This window comes from Myxine glutinosa, chromosome 11, assembly GCF_964187855.1.
Source record: "Myxine glutinosa chromosome 11, kmMyxGlut1.1, whole genome shotgun sequence".
Taxonomy (NCBI): Eukaryota; Metazoa; Chordata; class Myxini; order Myxiniformes; family Myxinidae; genus Myxine; species Myxine glutinosa.
In genome coordinates, this window is record NC_136271.1 from 114,186,645 (window position 1) to 114,199,957 (window position 13,313).

Sequence of the window (13,313 nt, forward strand, 5' to 3'; positions counted from 1 at the left end):
TCTCCCCTCCCCCCTGTTCCCCTCCCCTCTTCCTCCCCCCTGTTCCTTCCTCCCCTCCCCTCTTCCCCCTCCCCTCCTCCTCCCCCGCCCGGCAATGCCGGGTACTTCTGCTAGTATATATATACTAGCGGGGTCACCCGTGGGAATCCCACGGGCATGGATGTGTGTGACATTTCGACATATTGAGTTATATGCTGCACATTCATTTTTACAAAATGGTTACTGGCAAGTCATCAGATCCAGAAATGGTGTGAATTTAGTTATTTCACATAATATGTGACCCCTCACTCCTCTCCACCTGACACTCTCCTGTCTCCACCTGACACTCTCCTGTCTCCACCTGACACTCTCCTCTCTCCACCTAGCACTCCTCTCCTCTCCAAACCCTCACATCCCTCTCCTTTCCAATCCCTCACCTCTCCAATCCCTCACACTCCTCTCCTCTGCAATCCTTCACACGCCTCTCCAATCGCGCCTCACACTCCTCTCCAATCGCGCCTCACACTCCTCTCCAATCGCGCCTCACACTCCTCTCCAATCGTGCCTCACACTCCTCTCCAATCGTGCCTCACACTCCCCTCCAATCACTCCTCTCCAATCGTGCCTCACACTCCTCTCCAATCACGCCTCACACTCCTCTCCAATCGTGCCTCACACTCCTCTCCAATCGCACCTCACACTCCTCTCCAATCGCGCCTCACTCGCCTCTCCAATCGGCTTTCCCCGTCTCGTTTCTCTCCTTTTTCTCCCGTCTCGTTCTTTTTCTTGCTCCAAATCGGCCCGTCGGAATCGGAAATCGGCCCGTCTCGCCCGTCGGAATCGGAAATCGGCCCGTCTTGCTTTTGTGCTTGTGCGTAAATAAATTGTGTTCATGACACCATTTCTGGTGTTGGGCTAGCGGCTAGGGTGCCGGCTTAGGATCCTGGGTTCGAATCTCGGTCGATCGCCGAATTAATGCCAGGGGGGTTGACTCAGCCTGTCATCCTTCCGAGGTCGGCTAATTGAGTACCAGTTCACTGGTAATTCCCTGTTTGTCGTTGAAGGCGGCAAAAAGGGTTGGCGTCAGGAAGGGCATCCGGCCGTAAAACATTGCTTCAAAAAGGGGACAAAAAAACAACAACTACCACGGTCCCCGAAAAGGCCAACCCCCGCTTTGCGGGGAAAAATGGCCTCTAAACGGTGGTTTTTACACCATTTCTGGATCTGATGACTTGCCAGTAACCATTTTGTAAAAATGAATGTGCAGCATCTAACTCAATATGTCGAAATGTCACACACATCCATGCCCGTGGGATTCCCACGGGTGACCCCGCAAGTTTGCATTGACGTTCGTCGATGGACTCGTTCGCCCGTCTCATTCGTTTTCTTGCTGCATCCTGTTCAAGTCTGCGTTCTTCATCGATCGTCTCATTCATTTTGGAAATAGAAGTTTCCACGCAGCGCATGAATTGTCACGATCCTCAAGAGGAATTTGTCTCGTAATCATCAAATGATAAATGGCAAGTAAATTATATTGTGGAAAATTAAAGATTTCAAATAAACCTATTTAAAGTGTATTCGCACATAACTAATTTTAAAAAACGAAGAAATATCTCTCGGTAATTTCCTGAAACATATTTTACTTCCGGCTAATAATGTTGAATTAAATAAAAACGAAGAAATATATGTCGGCATCATTGTTGACGTTTTTGTGACGACTGTCATCAAACGAAAAAGTAATATATCTTAACGGAAAAGCAAAAGCGAATTTTTAATATATATCGACACGTTGCCGTCGGTGTCATGTTGGGCGGTGTATGATACACCATGACGCGATTTTTAAAAATATATCTCTGCATTTTCCCGCGTGTGTGGAATGTTCTCAATTATTGCTGACACCGAGTCCAAAACCATCGATAAAAATGAAATCATATGGTGAGTTAGATTGGAGATAAAGGCGTGAGAGAGACTCAATGGCCTTGAAGTTGAAGTTACAGGCGTTTGAGAATTCATTTCGTTCTATAAACGGCAACTTTCATTGGATTTCCTTCCCGTTTTTTTTCAACCGAGTCGAAAACTATGTTAGCGACTGTGAAAAATGAAATGATATATCGAATTTTTAATATGTATCGACACGTTGCCGTCGGTGTCATGTTAGGCGGTGTATGATACACCATGACGCGATTTAAAAAAATATATCTGCATTTTCCCGCGTGTGTGGAATGTTCTCAATTATTGCTGACACCGACTCTAAAACCATCGATAAAAATGAAATCATATGGTGAGTTAGATTGGAGATAAAGGCGTGAGAGAGACTCAATGGCCTTGAAGTTACAGGCATTTGAGAATTCATTTCGTTCTATAAACGGCAACTTTCATCGGATTTTCTTCTCGTTTTTTTTCAACCGAGTCTAAAACTATGTTAGCGACTGTGAAAAATGAAATGATATATCGAATTTAAAATAGATATCGACACATTGCCGTCGGTGTCATGTATTTTAAAAAATATATCTCTGCATTTTCCCGCGTGTGTGGAATGTTTGTGGAAAATTAAAGATTTCAAATAAACCTATTTAAAGTGTATGCGCACATAACTAATAAAAAAAACGAAGAAATATCTCTCGGTAATTTCCTGAAACATATTTTACTTCCGGCTAATATGTTGAATGAAATAAAAACGAAGAAATATATGTCGGCATCATTGTTGACGTTTTTGTGACGACTATCATCAAACGAAATAGTAATATATCATAACGGAAAAGCAAAAGCGAATTTTAATATATATCGACACATTGCCGGCGGTGTCATGTTGGGCGGTGTATGATACACCATGACGCGATTTTAAAAAATATATCTCTGCATTTTCCCGCGTGTGTGGATTGTTCTCAATTATTGCTGACACCGAGTCTAAAAGTAAAACCATCGATAAAAATGAAATCATATGGTGAGTTAGATTGGAGATAAAGGCGTGAGAGAGACTCAATGGCCTTGAAGTTACAGGCCTTTGAGAATTCATTTCGTTCTATAAACGGCAACTTTCATCGGATTTTCTTCCCGTTTTTTTTCAACCGAGTCTAAAACTATGTTAGCGACTGTGAAAAATGAAATGATTTATCGAATTTGATTTGAAATAAAACTGGGGGAGAGCAAGACACCACGGGCCTACAAAACAGGACTCAAAGCTATGCGAGTTAATAAAATGGTGGATATTTGTTTATAGCCACTCCCAGAATGGGTGGAGCTATGGGTGGAGCTACTCTGCAAACCGAGTAAGCCACACCCCGGACAGACACCCAACAGATAGACAGACAGACAGACAGAATCATCTACGGCTATTATAATATAGATATATATATATATGTATATATATGTATATATATATATATATATATATATATATATATATATATATATATATATATATATATATATATATATATATATATATATATACTAAGTATATAATATATATACACGTATAATTATATATATATAAAAAATTTATATTTATCTATCTATAATTCCATTAATCTCTGTGTGTATGTGTGTGTGTATGTATGCGACAACGATTTCTCGACAACTACCGGTCCGATATACTTGAAACTTGCCAGGTATATTGCTGGGGACCCGAGGATGTGCCTTTTCAAGGTTTGAAATTAATCGGACAAGTACTTACCGAGCTATGGCGATTTAGCCGTTCGCCGTTCGCTTTGGCGTTGGGAATGGACCAAACCATTGCATGTAAATAGAGGGGGGGGTTCTGTGGTCGTTGCGAATGGACCAAACCATTCATGTAAATAGAGGGGGGGGATTGTCACTGTACTCGCAAGCCGTTCGCCGTTCGCTTTGGCGTTGCGAATGGACCAAAACATTTCATGTAAATAGAGGGGGGGGATATAATTTTAGATAGATATATAGTACGGGCATATATATAGTACGGGCATGCCCTAGTATTATAAAATAGGAGTGTCTGTCTGTCCATCCCCAAACTACTCCTTCAGTTTTTGGGCTAGCCCTGCCAAATGTCGTGTGGAACGTTTTGTGGTAACAGCGGATGTTGTAAGGTACAACAACAACAACAACAACAACATGCATTTTAAGGCAATTTTCCCTGCTAGAGCGGGGGTTAGCCTTGCGGTCCCCGTGACAATCTTCTCCATTTTGCCCTATTTTCTGCATCTCTCCTTGTTAACCCCCTTGCCCGCATTTCTTCTTCCACCATCTTTAGCCAAGTCTTTCTCGGTCTTCCCCGTCCTCTACTTCCTTCTACATTAACTTCCATCACTCTTCTCAACCAGTCACTTTCATCCTTCCTCAATACATGACCAAACCATCTCAACCTGTTCCTCTTCACAGCATCAATCACAGGCAATATTCCCATCATCTTTCGCAATTCATCATTTGTCCTCCTCTCTCTCAACGATACTCCGCACATCCACCGAACCATTCGCATTTCCACCCTTTCCAGCCTTCGTTGCTGCTCTACGTTCATTACCCATGTCTCGCTCCCATAAATCATAACACTTCTCACACATGCAGCATACACCTTTCCCTTCAGCTTCAGCGACACTCTCCTCCTCATCAGCACGCCACTCAGTTCCCGAAACTTCTTCCATGCACATCTCACTCGAGCAACCGTTGCCGAGTCTGATCTACCTTCTCCATTCAGCATGTCTCCGAGGTAGCAAAATGTTTTCACACCTTCCAGCTTCACGCCATCTCCAAGATCCAACTCAACATTTCCTCCATCTGCAGCTCCCTCTGCGCACACCTTACATTTGAATGTAGCTGCCACACTGGTTAATGACCCTCTCAGACCACTACATTTTTGATGAACCCACTCAGCGCACATTGTACACTGAATGGAGTTCACTCCGACACCCTTACTGCACACAGCACATGGCCACTTCCCAGTTCTTTCCACCTCACCACATGCTTTACCACTTGCCATCACCTTTGTCTTTCCGATATTCACCTTCAGACCTTTTGTCTCCATACATTCCTTCCACTTGTTCATCTTTTCCTTCAGTCCATCCATACTTTCCGCAATCGACACCAGATCATCTGCATACAACAACTCCCACGGTAAACCCTCCTTTACGTTCTGAGCCAGCACCTCCATCACAGCTACGAATAGTAGTGGACTTAGTACCGACCCCTGATGCACTCCCACCTTCACCTCAAACTCACCACTGTTCCCGTCCTTCGTCCTTACAGCTGTGCGTGCTCTTTTGTACATTGCCATCACTACTCTGATCAACCATTCCTCCACTCCTAACTTCCTCAATGCCCATGTCAATACTTTGCGTGGAACCCTATCGAATGCTTTCTCCAGATCAACAAACCCAAAAAACAACTTCTTCCTCTTATCCATGTACTTCTCCTGCAACTGCCTCACAATGAAAAGCGCATCTGTCGTTCCTCTTCCTGGCATAAATCCAAACTGCATTTCGTCGATCTTCACTTTCTTCCTTATCCTCCTTTCCAACACCCTTTCCAATACCTTCATTCCATGCTCCAATAACTTTATCGCTCGGTACGAGCCACACTCCAGAGGGTCACCTTTCCCCTTGTATAGAGGGACGAGGGTACTCAGTTCCCAATCCACTGGAATGCGGCCTTCTTTCACCACCAGATTACAGATCTCTGTCATTCTCTTCACACCCCAACTTCCTGCTGCCTTCAACATATCTCCCACAACTCCCGTCGGCCCTCCCGCTTTTCCACTCTTCATTGCTTTTATCGCTTCCTCAACTTCCTTCTCAGTTATCTTCTCTGCCGGTCCTAAAACTGGGTTACTCTCTATGTTGTCATCCCATTCATTCTCTGTATTCAACAGCATTTCCATATATCTTTTCCATCTTCCTTTAATTCCATCTGGGTCGACAACGATTTGTCCCACTTCATCCTTCAAGCAACTCACCCCCATCACATCACACCTCTCTTTCGCTATGTGCTTTGCAATCCGAATACTGCTTTCTGACCCTCTTCCGAATCCAAGCGTTCTCCGAACATTTTCCTACATGTTGGGAGCCTTTGCTACCTCTTTCTTTGCAGCCTTCCTGGCTGCCTTATAACTTTCATGCTCTGCTGTTTAAGCTCCCGTACCCTTCGCCTTCTGCCACTCTTTGAACTTCTTCCTCTTCTCGTCAATCCTCTTTCCAACTTCAACATCCCACCACCATGTTTCCGAGTGCCTCGGTGGTCCTTTTGTCCATCCACATACCTCACCAACGGCTCCCAACAGACTAGCTTTCATTGACATCCAACCACTTTCAAGCTCAACCACATCATCCTCTACCCTACTCAGCCTCTCTTTTAATGCCTCCCTTACTGTCACCTCTTTCAACCTCCACACCTTCATTCTCGGTTGGTACTTCACCCGCCGAGCTCTCCTCGCACCTTTCACCCTTATGTCGCAGACAACCAAGTGGTGCTGTGAAACAGCCTCCTCCCCCGGGATCACCTTTGTGTCCCGGAGGTGCCCCCTATCTCGCCTACGCACCATCGGGTAGTCAACGGTTGTCGTCGACCCACCTGACGTGTATGTAACAAGCTTATTGTCCTCTTTCTGGAACTGAGTATTACAAATCAACAAATCAGCTCCATCAGCAAACTCCAAAATCCTTTCACCTTCTCCATTTCTCACACCATATCCGTAACCCCCATGAACTCCCTCAAAACCGTCCATACTCCTTCCCACATATCCATTTAGGTCTCCTCCCACCACAACAACTTCCTCATCTTTCACGTTTTCCATCAGCTTCTCTATCGCACACCCGAACTTGTCCTTCTCTTCATCGCTTCGACCAACCTGCGGAGCATATCCCGAGATGACGTTCACCAAGAGCTTTCCAATCATCATTTTCACCATCATCAACCTATCACTCACTCTAGTCACACTCACCACACTGTCTACAAACTCCTCAGAAAACAGGACACCAACACCATTCACGCCCTCCGGGCACCCTTGCCACACAAACTTGTATTTCTGTCCCTGCCTACCCTTCACCATTCTCACACCACTTCCCTTCCATCTCGTCTCTTGCACACAACATATGTCCACTCTTCTTCTGACCAATACTTCCACCACTTCTCCTGATCTCCCTGTCATTGTCCCTACATTCCATGTCCCAAACCTCAGAAACCGATCTCCACTTCGGGCTGTACCCTGCCCATATGTACTTGTGATTGTCATGGTTCTCTTTTTGAGGCAATGTTTTTATGGCCGGATGCCCTTCCTGACGCCAACCCTCTTAGTCGTCTCTTACGACACGCAGGGATATGGTGTACCTATTCTGACCAGGGTACACACTGGGAAACGTTTAAAACATGTAAATTCTGGGGGGGGGGGGGGCGCGTCAGCATCACGGCTGCGGTTTAAACATATTCCAACAATATCCAAACAGAACCATGAAAAAAAAAAAACAATCCGGGAAAAGTCTCCAAGCAAGAACGTGGATTTGAGAAGGAAGGAGCAGAGGCGGAAGAAAACGAGATACAGGGGGCGGGGCACAAGCCGAGATGAGGAGGAGAGCGAACAAGCACGTGTCCGGGAGGAGAGAAAGAATCAATATATAATTCTTTGTCTCGGGAGGTGAGGTGAGGGGGAGAAAACAAAATAAAAGAAACAAGCAATACAGCGAAGGAAATAACCCAAACCGACAAAACACCGACGGGGGGAGGGAAGCCCCAAGTTACCAGGCCGCGCACGAGGTACGACTCAGAAAACGATTAACTACACACAAGTTTGCACGAACCACAAACCAACACCAACTAGAAACACACAATAACACGTACACAGCAAAATAACCAGTGGAAATTTGACAAAGACAAGAATGGGAAAACACTCAAACTTCGATGCCGTGGAGAGCTCGAAGTACGCCTCACTCGCCCGAGGAACCGGAAGTCTCTGGGATTCCACGCCTGTCATCAAGCCTGTCATCCTTCCGAGGTCGGCAAATTGAGTACCAGTTCACTGGTAATTCCCTGCTTGTCGTTAAAGGCGGCAAAAAGGGTTGGCGTCAGGAAGGGCATCCGGCCGTAAAACATTGCTTCAAAAAGGGGACCGAAAAACAACAACAACCACAGTTCCCGAAAAAGGCCAACCCCCGCTTGCGGGGAAAAATGGCCTCAAAAGGTGGTTTTTATTTTTATTTTTATTAATGCTTAATTTTATATCAATTTTATATTAATTTTATAAAGGATTACAGCCCGACCGAATATCGTCGCTTTGTGGCTGCTTTTCCGCCGCCGAAATCCAGCGTGGCTTGGGCGATTCTGCCCCTGTTTGGAGAACACCCAGTGAGGCCTTCATCGGGGCCGAGCGAGCAAGGCTTCCGCTGCCGAAATCCAGCGTGGCTTGGGCGATTTTGCCCCTGTTTGGAGAACACCCAGCAAGGCCTTCATCGGGGCCGAGTGAGCAAAGCTCTGCCGAAATCCAGCGCGGCTTGGGCAATTTTGCCACTGTTTGGAGAACACCCAGCGAGGCCTTCATCGGGGCCAAGCGAACAAGGGCGTGTCGGGACCTGGTTCGCGCCATTGACCGAGTGGTTCGCACCAACCGGAGCTGTTTTCGGATGACGTGCTGACGGGGCCCCCGCAGCCGTGATGCTGACACCGCCCTCCCCCCACCCCCACCCCCCAGAATTTCCATGTTTTAAACGTATCCCAGTGTGTACACTGGATTAGAATAGGTACACCGTATGGATTAGAATTGGTACACCGTATCCCTGCGTGTCGTAAGAGACGACTAAGAGGGTTGGCGTCAGGAAGGGCATTCGGCCATAAAAACATTGCCTCAAAAAGAGAACCATGACGATTACAACTACCAATGGGCAAGGTACAGCCCGAAGTGGAGATCCGTTTCTGAGGTTTGGGACATGGAATGTAGGGACAATGACAGGGAGATCAGGAGAAGTGGTGGAAGTATTGGTCAGAAGAAGAGTGGACATATGTTGTGTGCAAGAGACGAGATGGAAGGGAAGTGGTGTGAGAATGGTGAAGGGTAGGCAGGGACAGAAATACAAGTTTGTGTGGCAAGGGTGCCCGGAGGGCATGAATGGTGTTGGTGTCCTGTTTTCTGAGGAGTTTGTAGACAGTGTGGTGAGTGTGACGAGAGTGAGTGAAAGGTTGATTGTGAAAATGATGATTGGAAAGCTCTTGGTGAACGAGTTGTGGGAGATATGTTGAAGGCAGCAGGAAGTTGGGGTGTGAAGAGAATGACAGAGATCTGTAATCTGGTGGTGAAAGAAGGCCGCATTCCAATGGATTGGGAACTGAGTGCCCTCGTCCTTCGACACAAGGGGAAAGGTGTCCCTCTGGAGTGTGGCTCGTACCGAGCGATAAAGTTATTGGAGCATGGAATGTAGGTGTTGGAAAGGGTGTTGGAGAGGAGGATAAGGAAGAAAGTGAAGATCGACGAAAGGCAGTTTGGATTTATGCCAGGAAGAGGAACGACAGACGTGCTTTTCTTTGTGAGGCAGTTGCAGGAGAAGTACATGGAGAAGAGGAAGAAGTTGTTCCTTGGGTTTGTTGATCTGGAGAAAGCATTCGACAGGGTTCCACGCAAAGTATTGACATGGGCATTGAGGAAGTTAGGAATGGAGGAATGGTTGATCACAGTAGTGATGGCAATGTACAAAAGAGTGCGTACAGCTGTAAGGACGAAGGACGGGAACAGTGGTGAGTTTGAGGTGAAGGTGGGAGTGCATCAGGGGTCGGTACTAAGTCCACTACTATTTGTAGCTGTGATGGAGGTGCTGGCTCAGAACGTAAAGGAGGGTTTACCATGGGAGTTGTTGTATGCAGATGATCTGGTGTTGATTGCGGTAAGTATGGATGGACTGAAGGAAAAGATGAACAAGTGGAAGGAATGTATGGAGACAAAAGGTCTGAAGGTGAATATCGGAAAGACGAAGGTGATTGCAAGTGGTAAAGCATGTGGTGAGGTGGAAAGAACTGGGAAGTGGCCCTGTGCTGTGTGCAGGAAGGGTGTCGGAGTGAACTCCATTCAATGTGCAATGTGTGCTGAGTGGGTTCATTAAAAATGTAGTGGTCTGAGAGGGTCATTACCCAGTGTGGCAGCTACATTCAAATGTAAGGTGTGCACAGAGGGAGCTGCAGATGGAGGAAATGTTGAGTTGGATCTTGGAGACGGCGTGAAGCTGGAAGGTGTGAAAACATTTTGCTACCTCGGAGACATGCTGAATGGAGAAGGTGGATCAGACTCGGCAACGGTTGCTCGAGTGAGATGTGCATGGAAGAAGTTTCGGGAACTGAGTGGCGTGCTGATGATGAGGGGAGTGTCGTTGAAGCTGAAGGGAAAGGTGTATGCTGCATGTGTGAAGTGTTATGATTTATGGGAGCGAGACATGGGTAATGAACGTAGAGCAGCAACGAAGGTTGGAAAGGGTGGAAATGCGAATGGTTCGGTGGATGTGCTGTGTATCGTTGAGAGAGAGGAAGACAAATGATGAATTGCGAAAGATGATGGGAACAGAGCCTGTGATTGATGCTGTGAAGAGGAACAGGTTGAGATGGTTTGGTCATGTGTTGAGGAAGGATGAAAGTGACTGGTTGCGAAGAGTGATGGAAATGAATGTAGAAGGAAGTAGAGGATGGGAAAGACCGAGAAAGACATGGCTAAAGATGGTGGAAGAAGAAATGCGGGCAAGGGGGTTAACAAGGAGAGATGCAGAAAATAGGGCAAGATGGAGAAGATTTTCATGGGGACCGCAAGGCTAACCCCCGCTCTGGCAGGGAAAATGGCCTTAAAATGCATGTTGTATTAATGCTATTTAATTTGTAATTGGAGTTATGCTGTTTGGAATGAAAATAGAGATGCTGAGTTCAAGTGAATGACGAAATGCCGTGACGGTTTCTACTCTCTTAGTGTGACTTCCGCCATTGACTCGGTATAGAACCATTCAAACAGGTACGTTTTTCGTGGAAGTCCTTCACGAACCTACTGTCCATGCTCTATGTTCAACTCCAGGTGGCACAGGAATGTGGAATTCATTATTTTCCCCTTCGTCGGGTTTTTTTTTTTTTTTAAACCTAAGTCTTTCACGAACCTGCATTCGAACATTCCCGAAGGACTATGTCTTTCACGAACCTGCTGTCCATGTCTGACGTGCGACTGAAGGTGTTACAGGAATGTGGAATTTATTGGTTTCATGTTTTAGCATTCACCGTTGCTGCATTGTCTGTTTGCTTATGGCCTCCCACCTGTGCATAGCGTGGGTACTAGGGCGGCACTAAAATAGGGGTAAAATGTCAAACGCATCAAAATTATGGTCTTACCATTCAAAGTGGTTCCATTTATTGTAGAAGTCACACACGTAAAATTTTATGCAAATCGTATAATATTTAGGGGTTGCTCACCGAAACGTGGCTTTTTGCGGCGAGCATACAATACAAAATTGTATAATTACATACAATTATAAAGTAATCTTATAATTACATTATTATATCCATACATATTACATAACAAACTGCAACATAGACAAATATAATCTGATCGTTAATAATTCATAAACTTAAAAAATAATGAACATAAATCACTGGCAACTATTGTTGCCAGTGGACTTCAATGGGTTAAGATGAAAAAGAAAAAGAAAAACGTACCCTATTATTATTACTGTCATTATTATAATGATAATGATTATTATTATTAGGGAGGGCGGTGGCCGAGTGAGTTCGACCACGCCAATAGAGGAACTTTAGAGGCCTTGAGCAACCTCTAAATATGCTTTGATCACTGAAAATTTATCAAGAGTGTTTCCTCATGGGATCAAACAAAACCAGACCCTAAGACCTAAAATTATGAAACGTTCGGTTTTTCGTGCTACCCTAATGGGTACCGTGTGTGTGTGTGTGTGTGTGTGTGTGTGTGTGTGTGTGTGTGTGTGTGTGTGTGTGTGTGTGTGTGTGTGTGTGTGTGTGTGTGTGTATATGTATATGTATATGTATATACAGTATATATATATATATATATATATATATATATATATATATATGAGGGAGGTGCATTTATGCAGCTTTAACATGGGGACTGAAAATATGTTTCTCGGCTTCTACTGGCCGAAATCGGCTGCAAATTTCAGAAATAAATGCTTTGTACGTTGAGGTAATATGTTCCAAATACAGCAACGTACGTTTATGCATTCTTGAGTTTTATTTAGAAAACCCTCAATCACGTTGGTGTCTGTCCGTCCTTCCGCCCAAAATGTGTTGGCGCTCATATCTCAAGGACTATACATTGAAACTAGCTGAAACTTGGAATATACATCAGCCAATAGGTCTAGTTAATGACTTTCGAAAAAATTCCACCTCAGTGCTATAGTCAACCCGTGACTTACCATTGGCCCAGGTTCCAATGGAGGCATATTTTGTTTGGATCACTATTTGACCTCGACCTTCATTCATGGATAAAGTGTAAATTTAAAAAACGTTCACCCATCTACAATGTTTCCATAAAATTTGACATCATGAAAATCAGATGAAAATGATTGGAGTTATGATGAAAAAGATGTTTTTGTTAATTAGGTCACAATCTGAAAAAAGTCGGTCGAGGACACTAATCAAATATCAGGTGCATAACTTCAGTGCAGGTACATTGTGATGCAAGCACCTTCTTTGAAGGCCAAGCGGTCTTTGATACTCTGCATTGGCAAAAGTGAGTGATCACCAAAACCATTTTTTTCAGACCGCCATTTGACCTTGACCTTTAACTCGGAAGGGTATGATGTAAAAGTGTCTTGCTCTAGACTATCTAGAGGGCAATTTTGTCAAACCTTTGTTGAATTATGGTGAAAATGGTAAAATGTGGATAATTGTCATGACCTTAAAATTAGGTCAAGGTCAAAAAAAATTGTCAACCATGCATACTTTATATTTCCATTATTGATAGCAAATTTCATTCCAAAAGTCTTGTGCATTGGCAGAAAAAAGGGAGAAAAACCTAAATGGTGGTTTCGTATTCCTTGGGGGTCGAATACTTAGGCAGTTAAGACCGAAAAATAGGGCTTATCGTTCATTTTTTCAGGAAAGCACCAAATTTGGCACAGATGTAGTATGGACCTATACAATACTATGAGCGATAACACCACAGTTCCAGTGTCTTACCCCATGTTTTCATGGTCTCTGAATCCAATGGGATCAATTGCATAAAGATTGGCATCCATCATCTTTAATTTCAAGATGGCCGCCATGGTGTTTCCATTTTCCTTGAATCTCTCATAGTATTTTAGGTAAAATTTCAATTCCAAGTGATACACATTGTTTTATTGGTCTCTGATAACAATGGAATGGTATTAATTAATCAAAGTTAC

At 44.4% G+C, this 13,313-nt stretch overlaps 1 protein-coding gene across 2 annotated transcripts in view; it reads left to right on the plus strand.

The window, feature by feature from the left end:
* Positions 1–13,313, plus strand: part of TEP1 (telomerase associated protein 1) — a 154,481-nt gene that overhangs the window by 39,415 nt on the left and 101,753 nt on the right. The gene's annotated exons all lie outside the window — the stretch shown is intronic.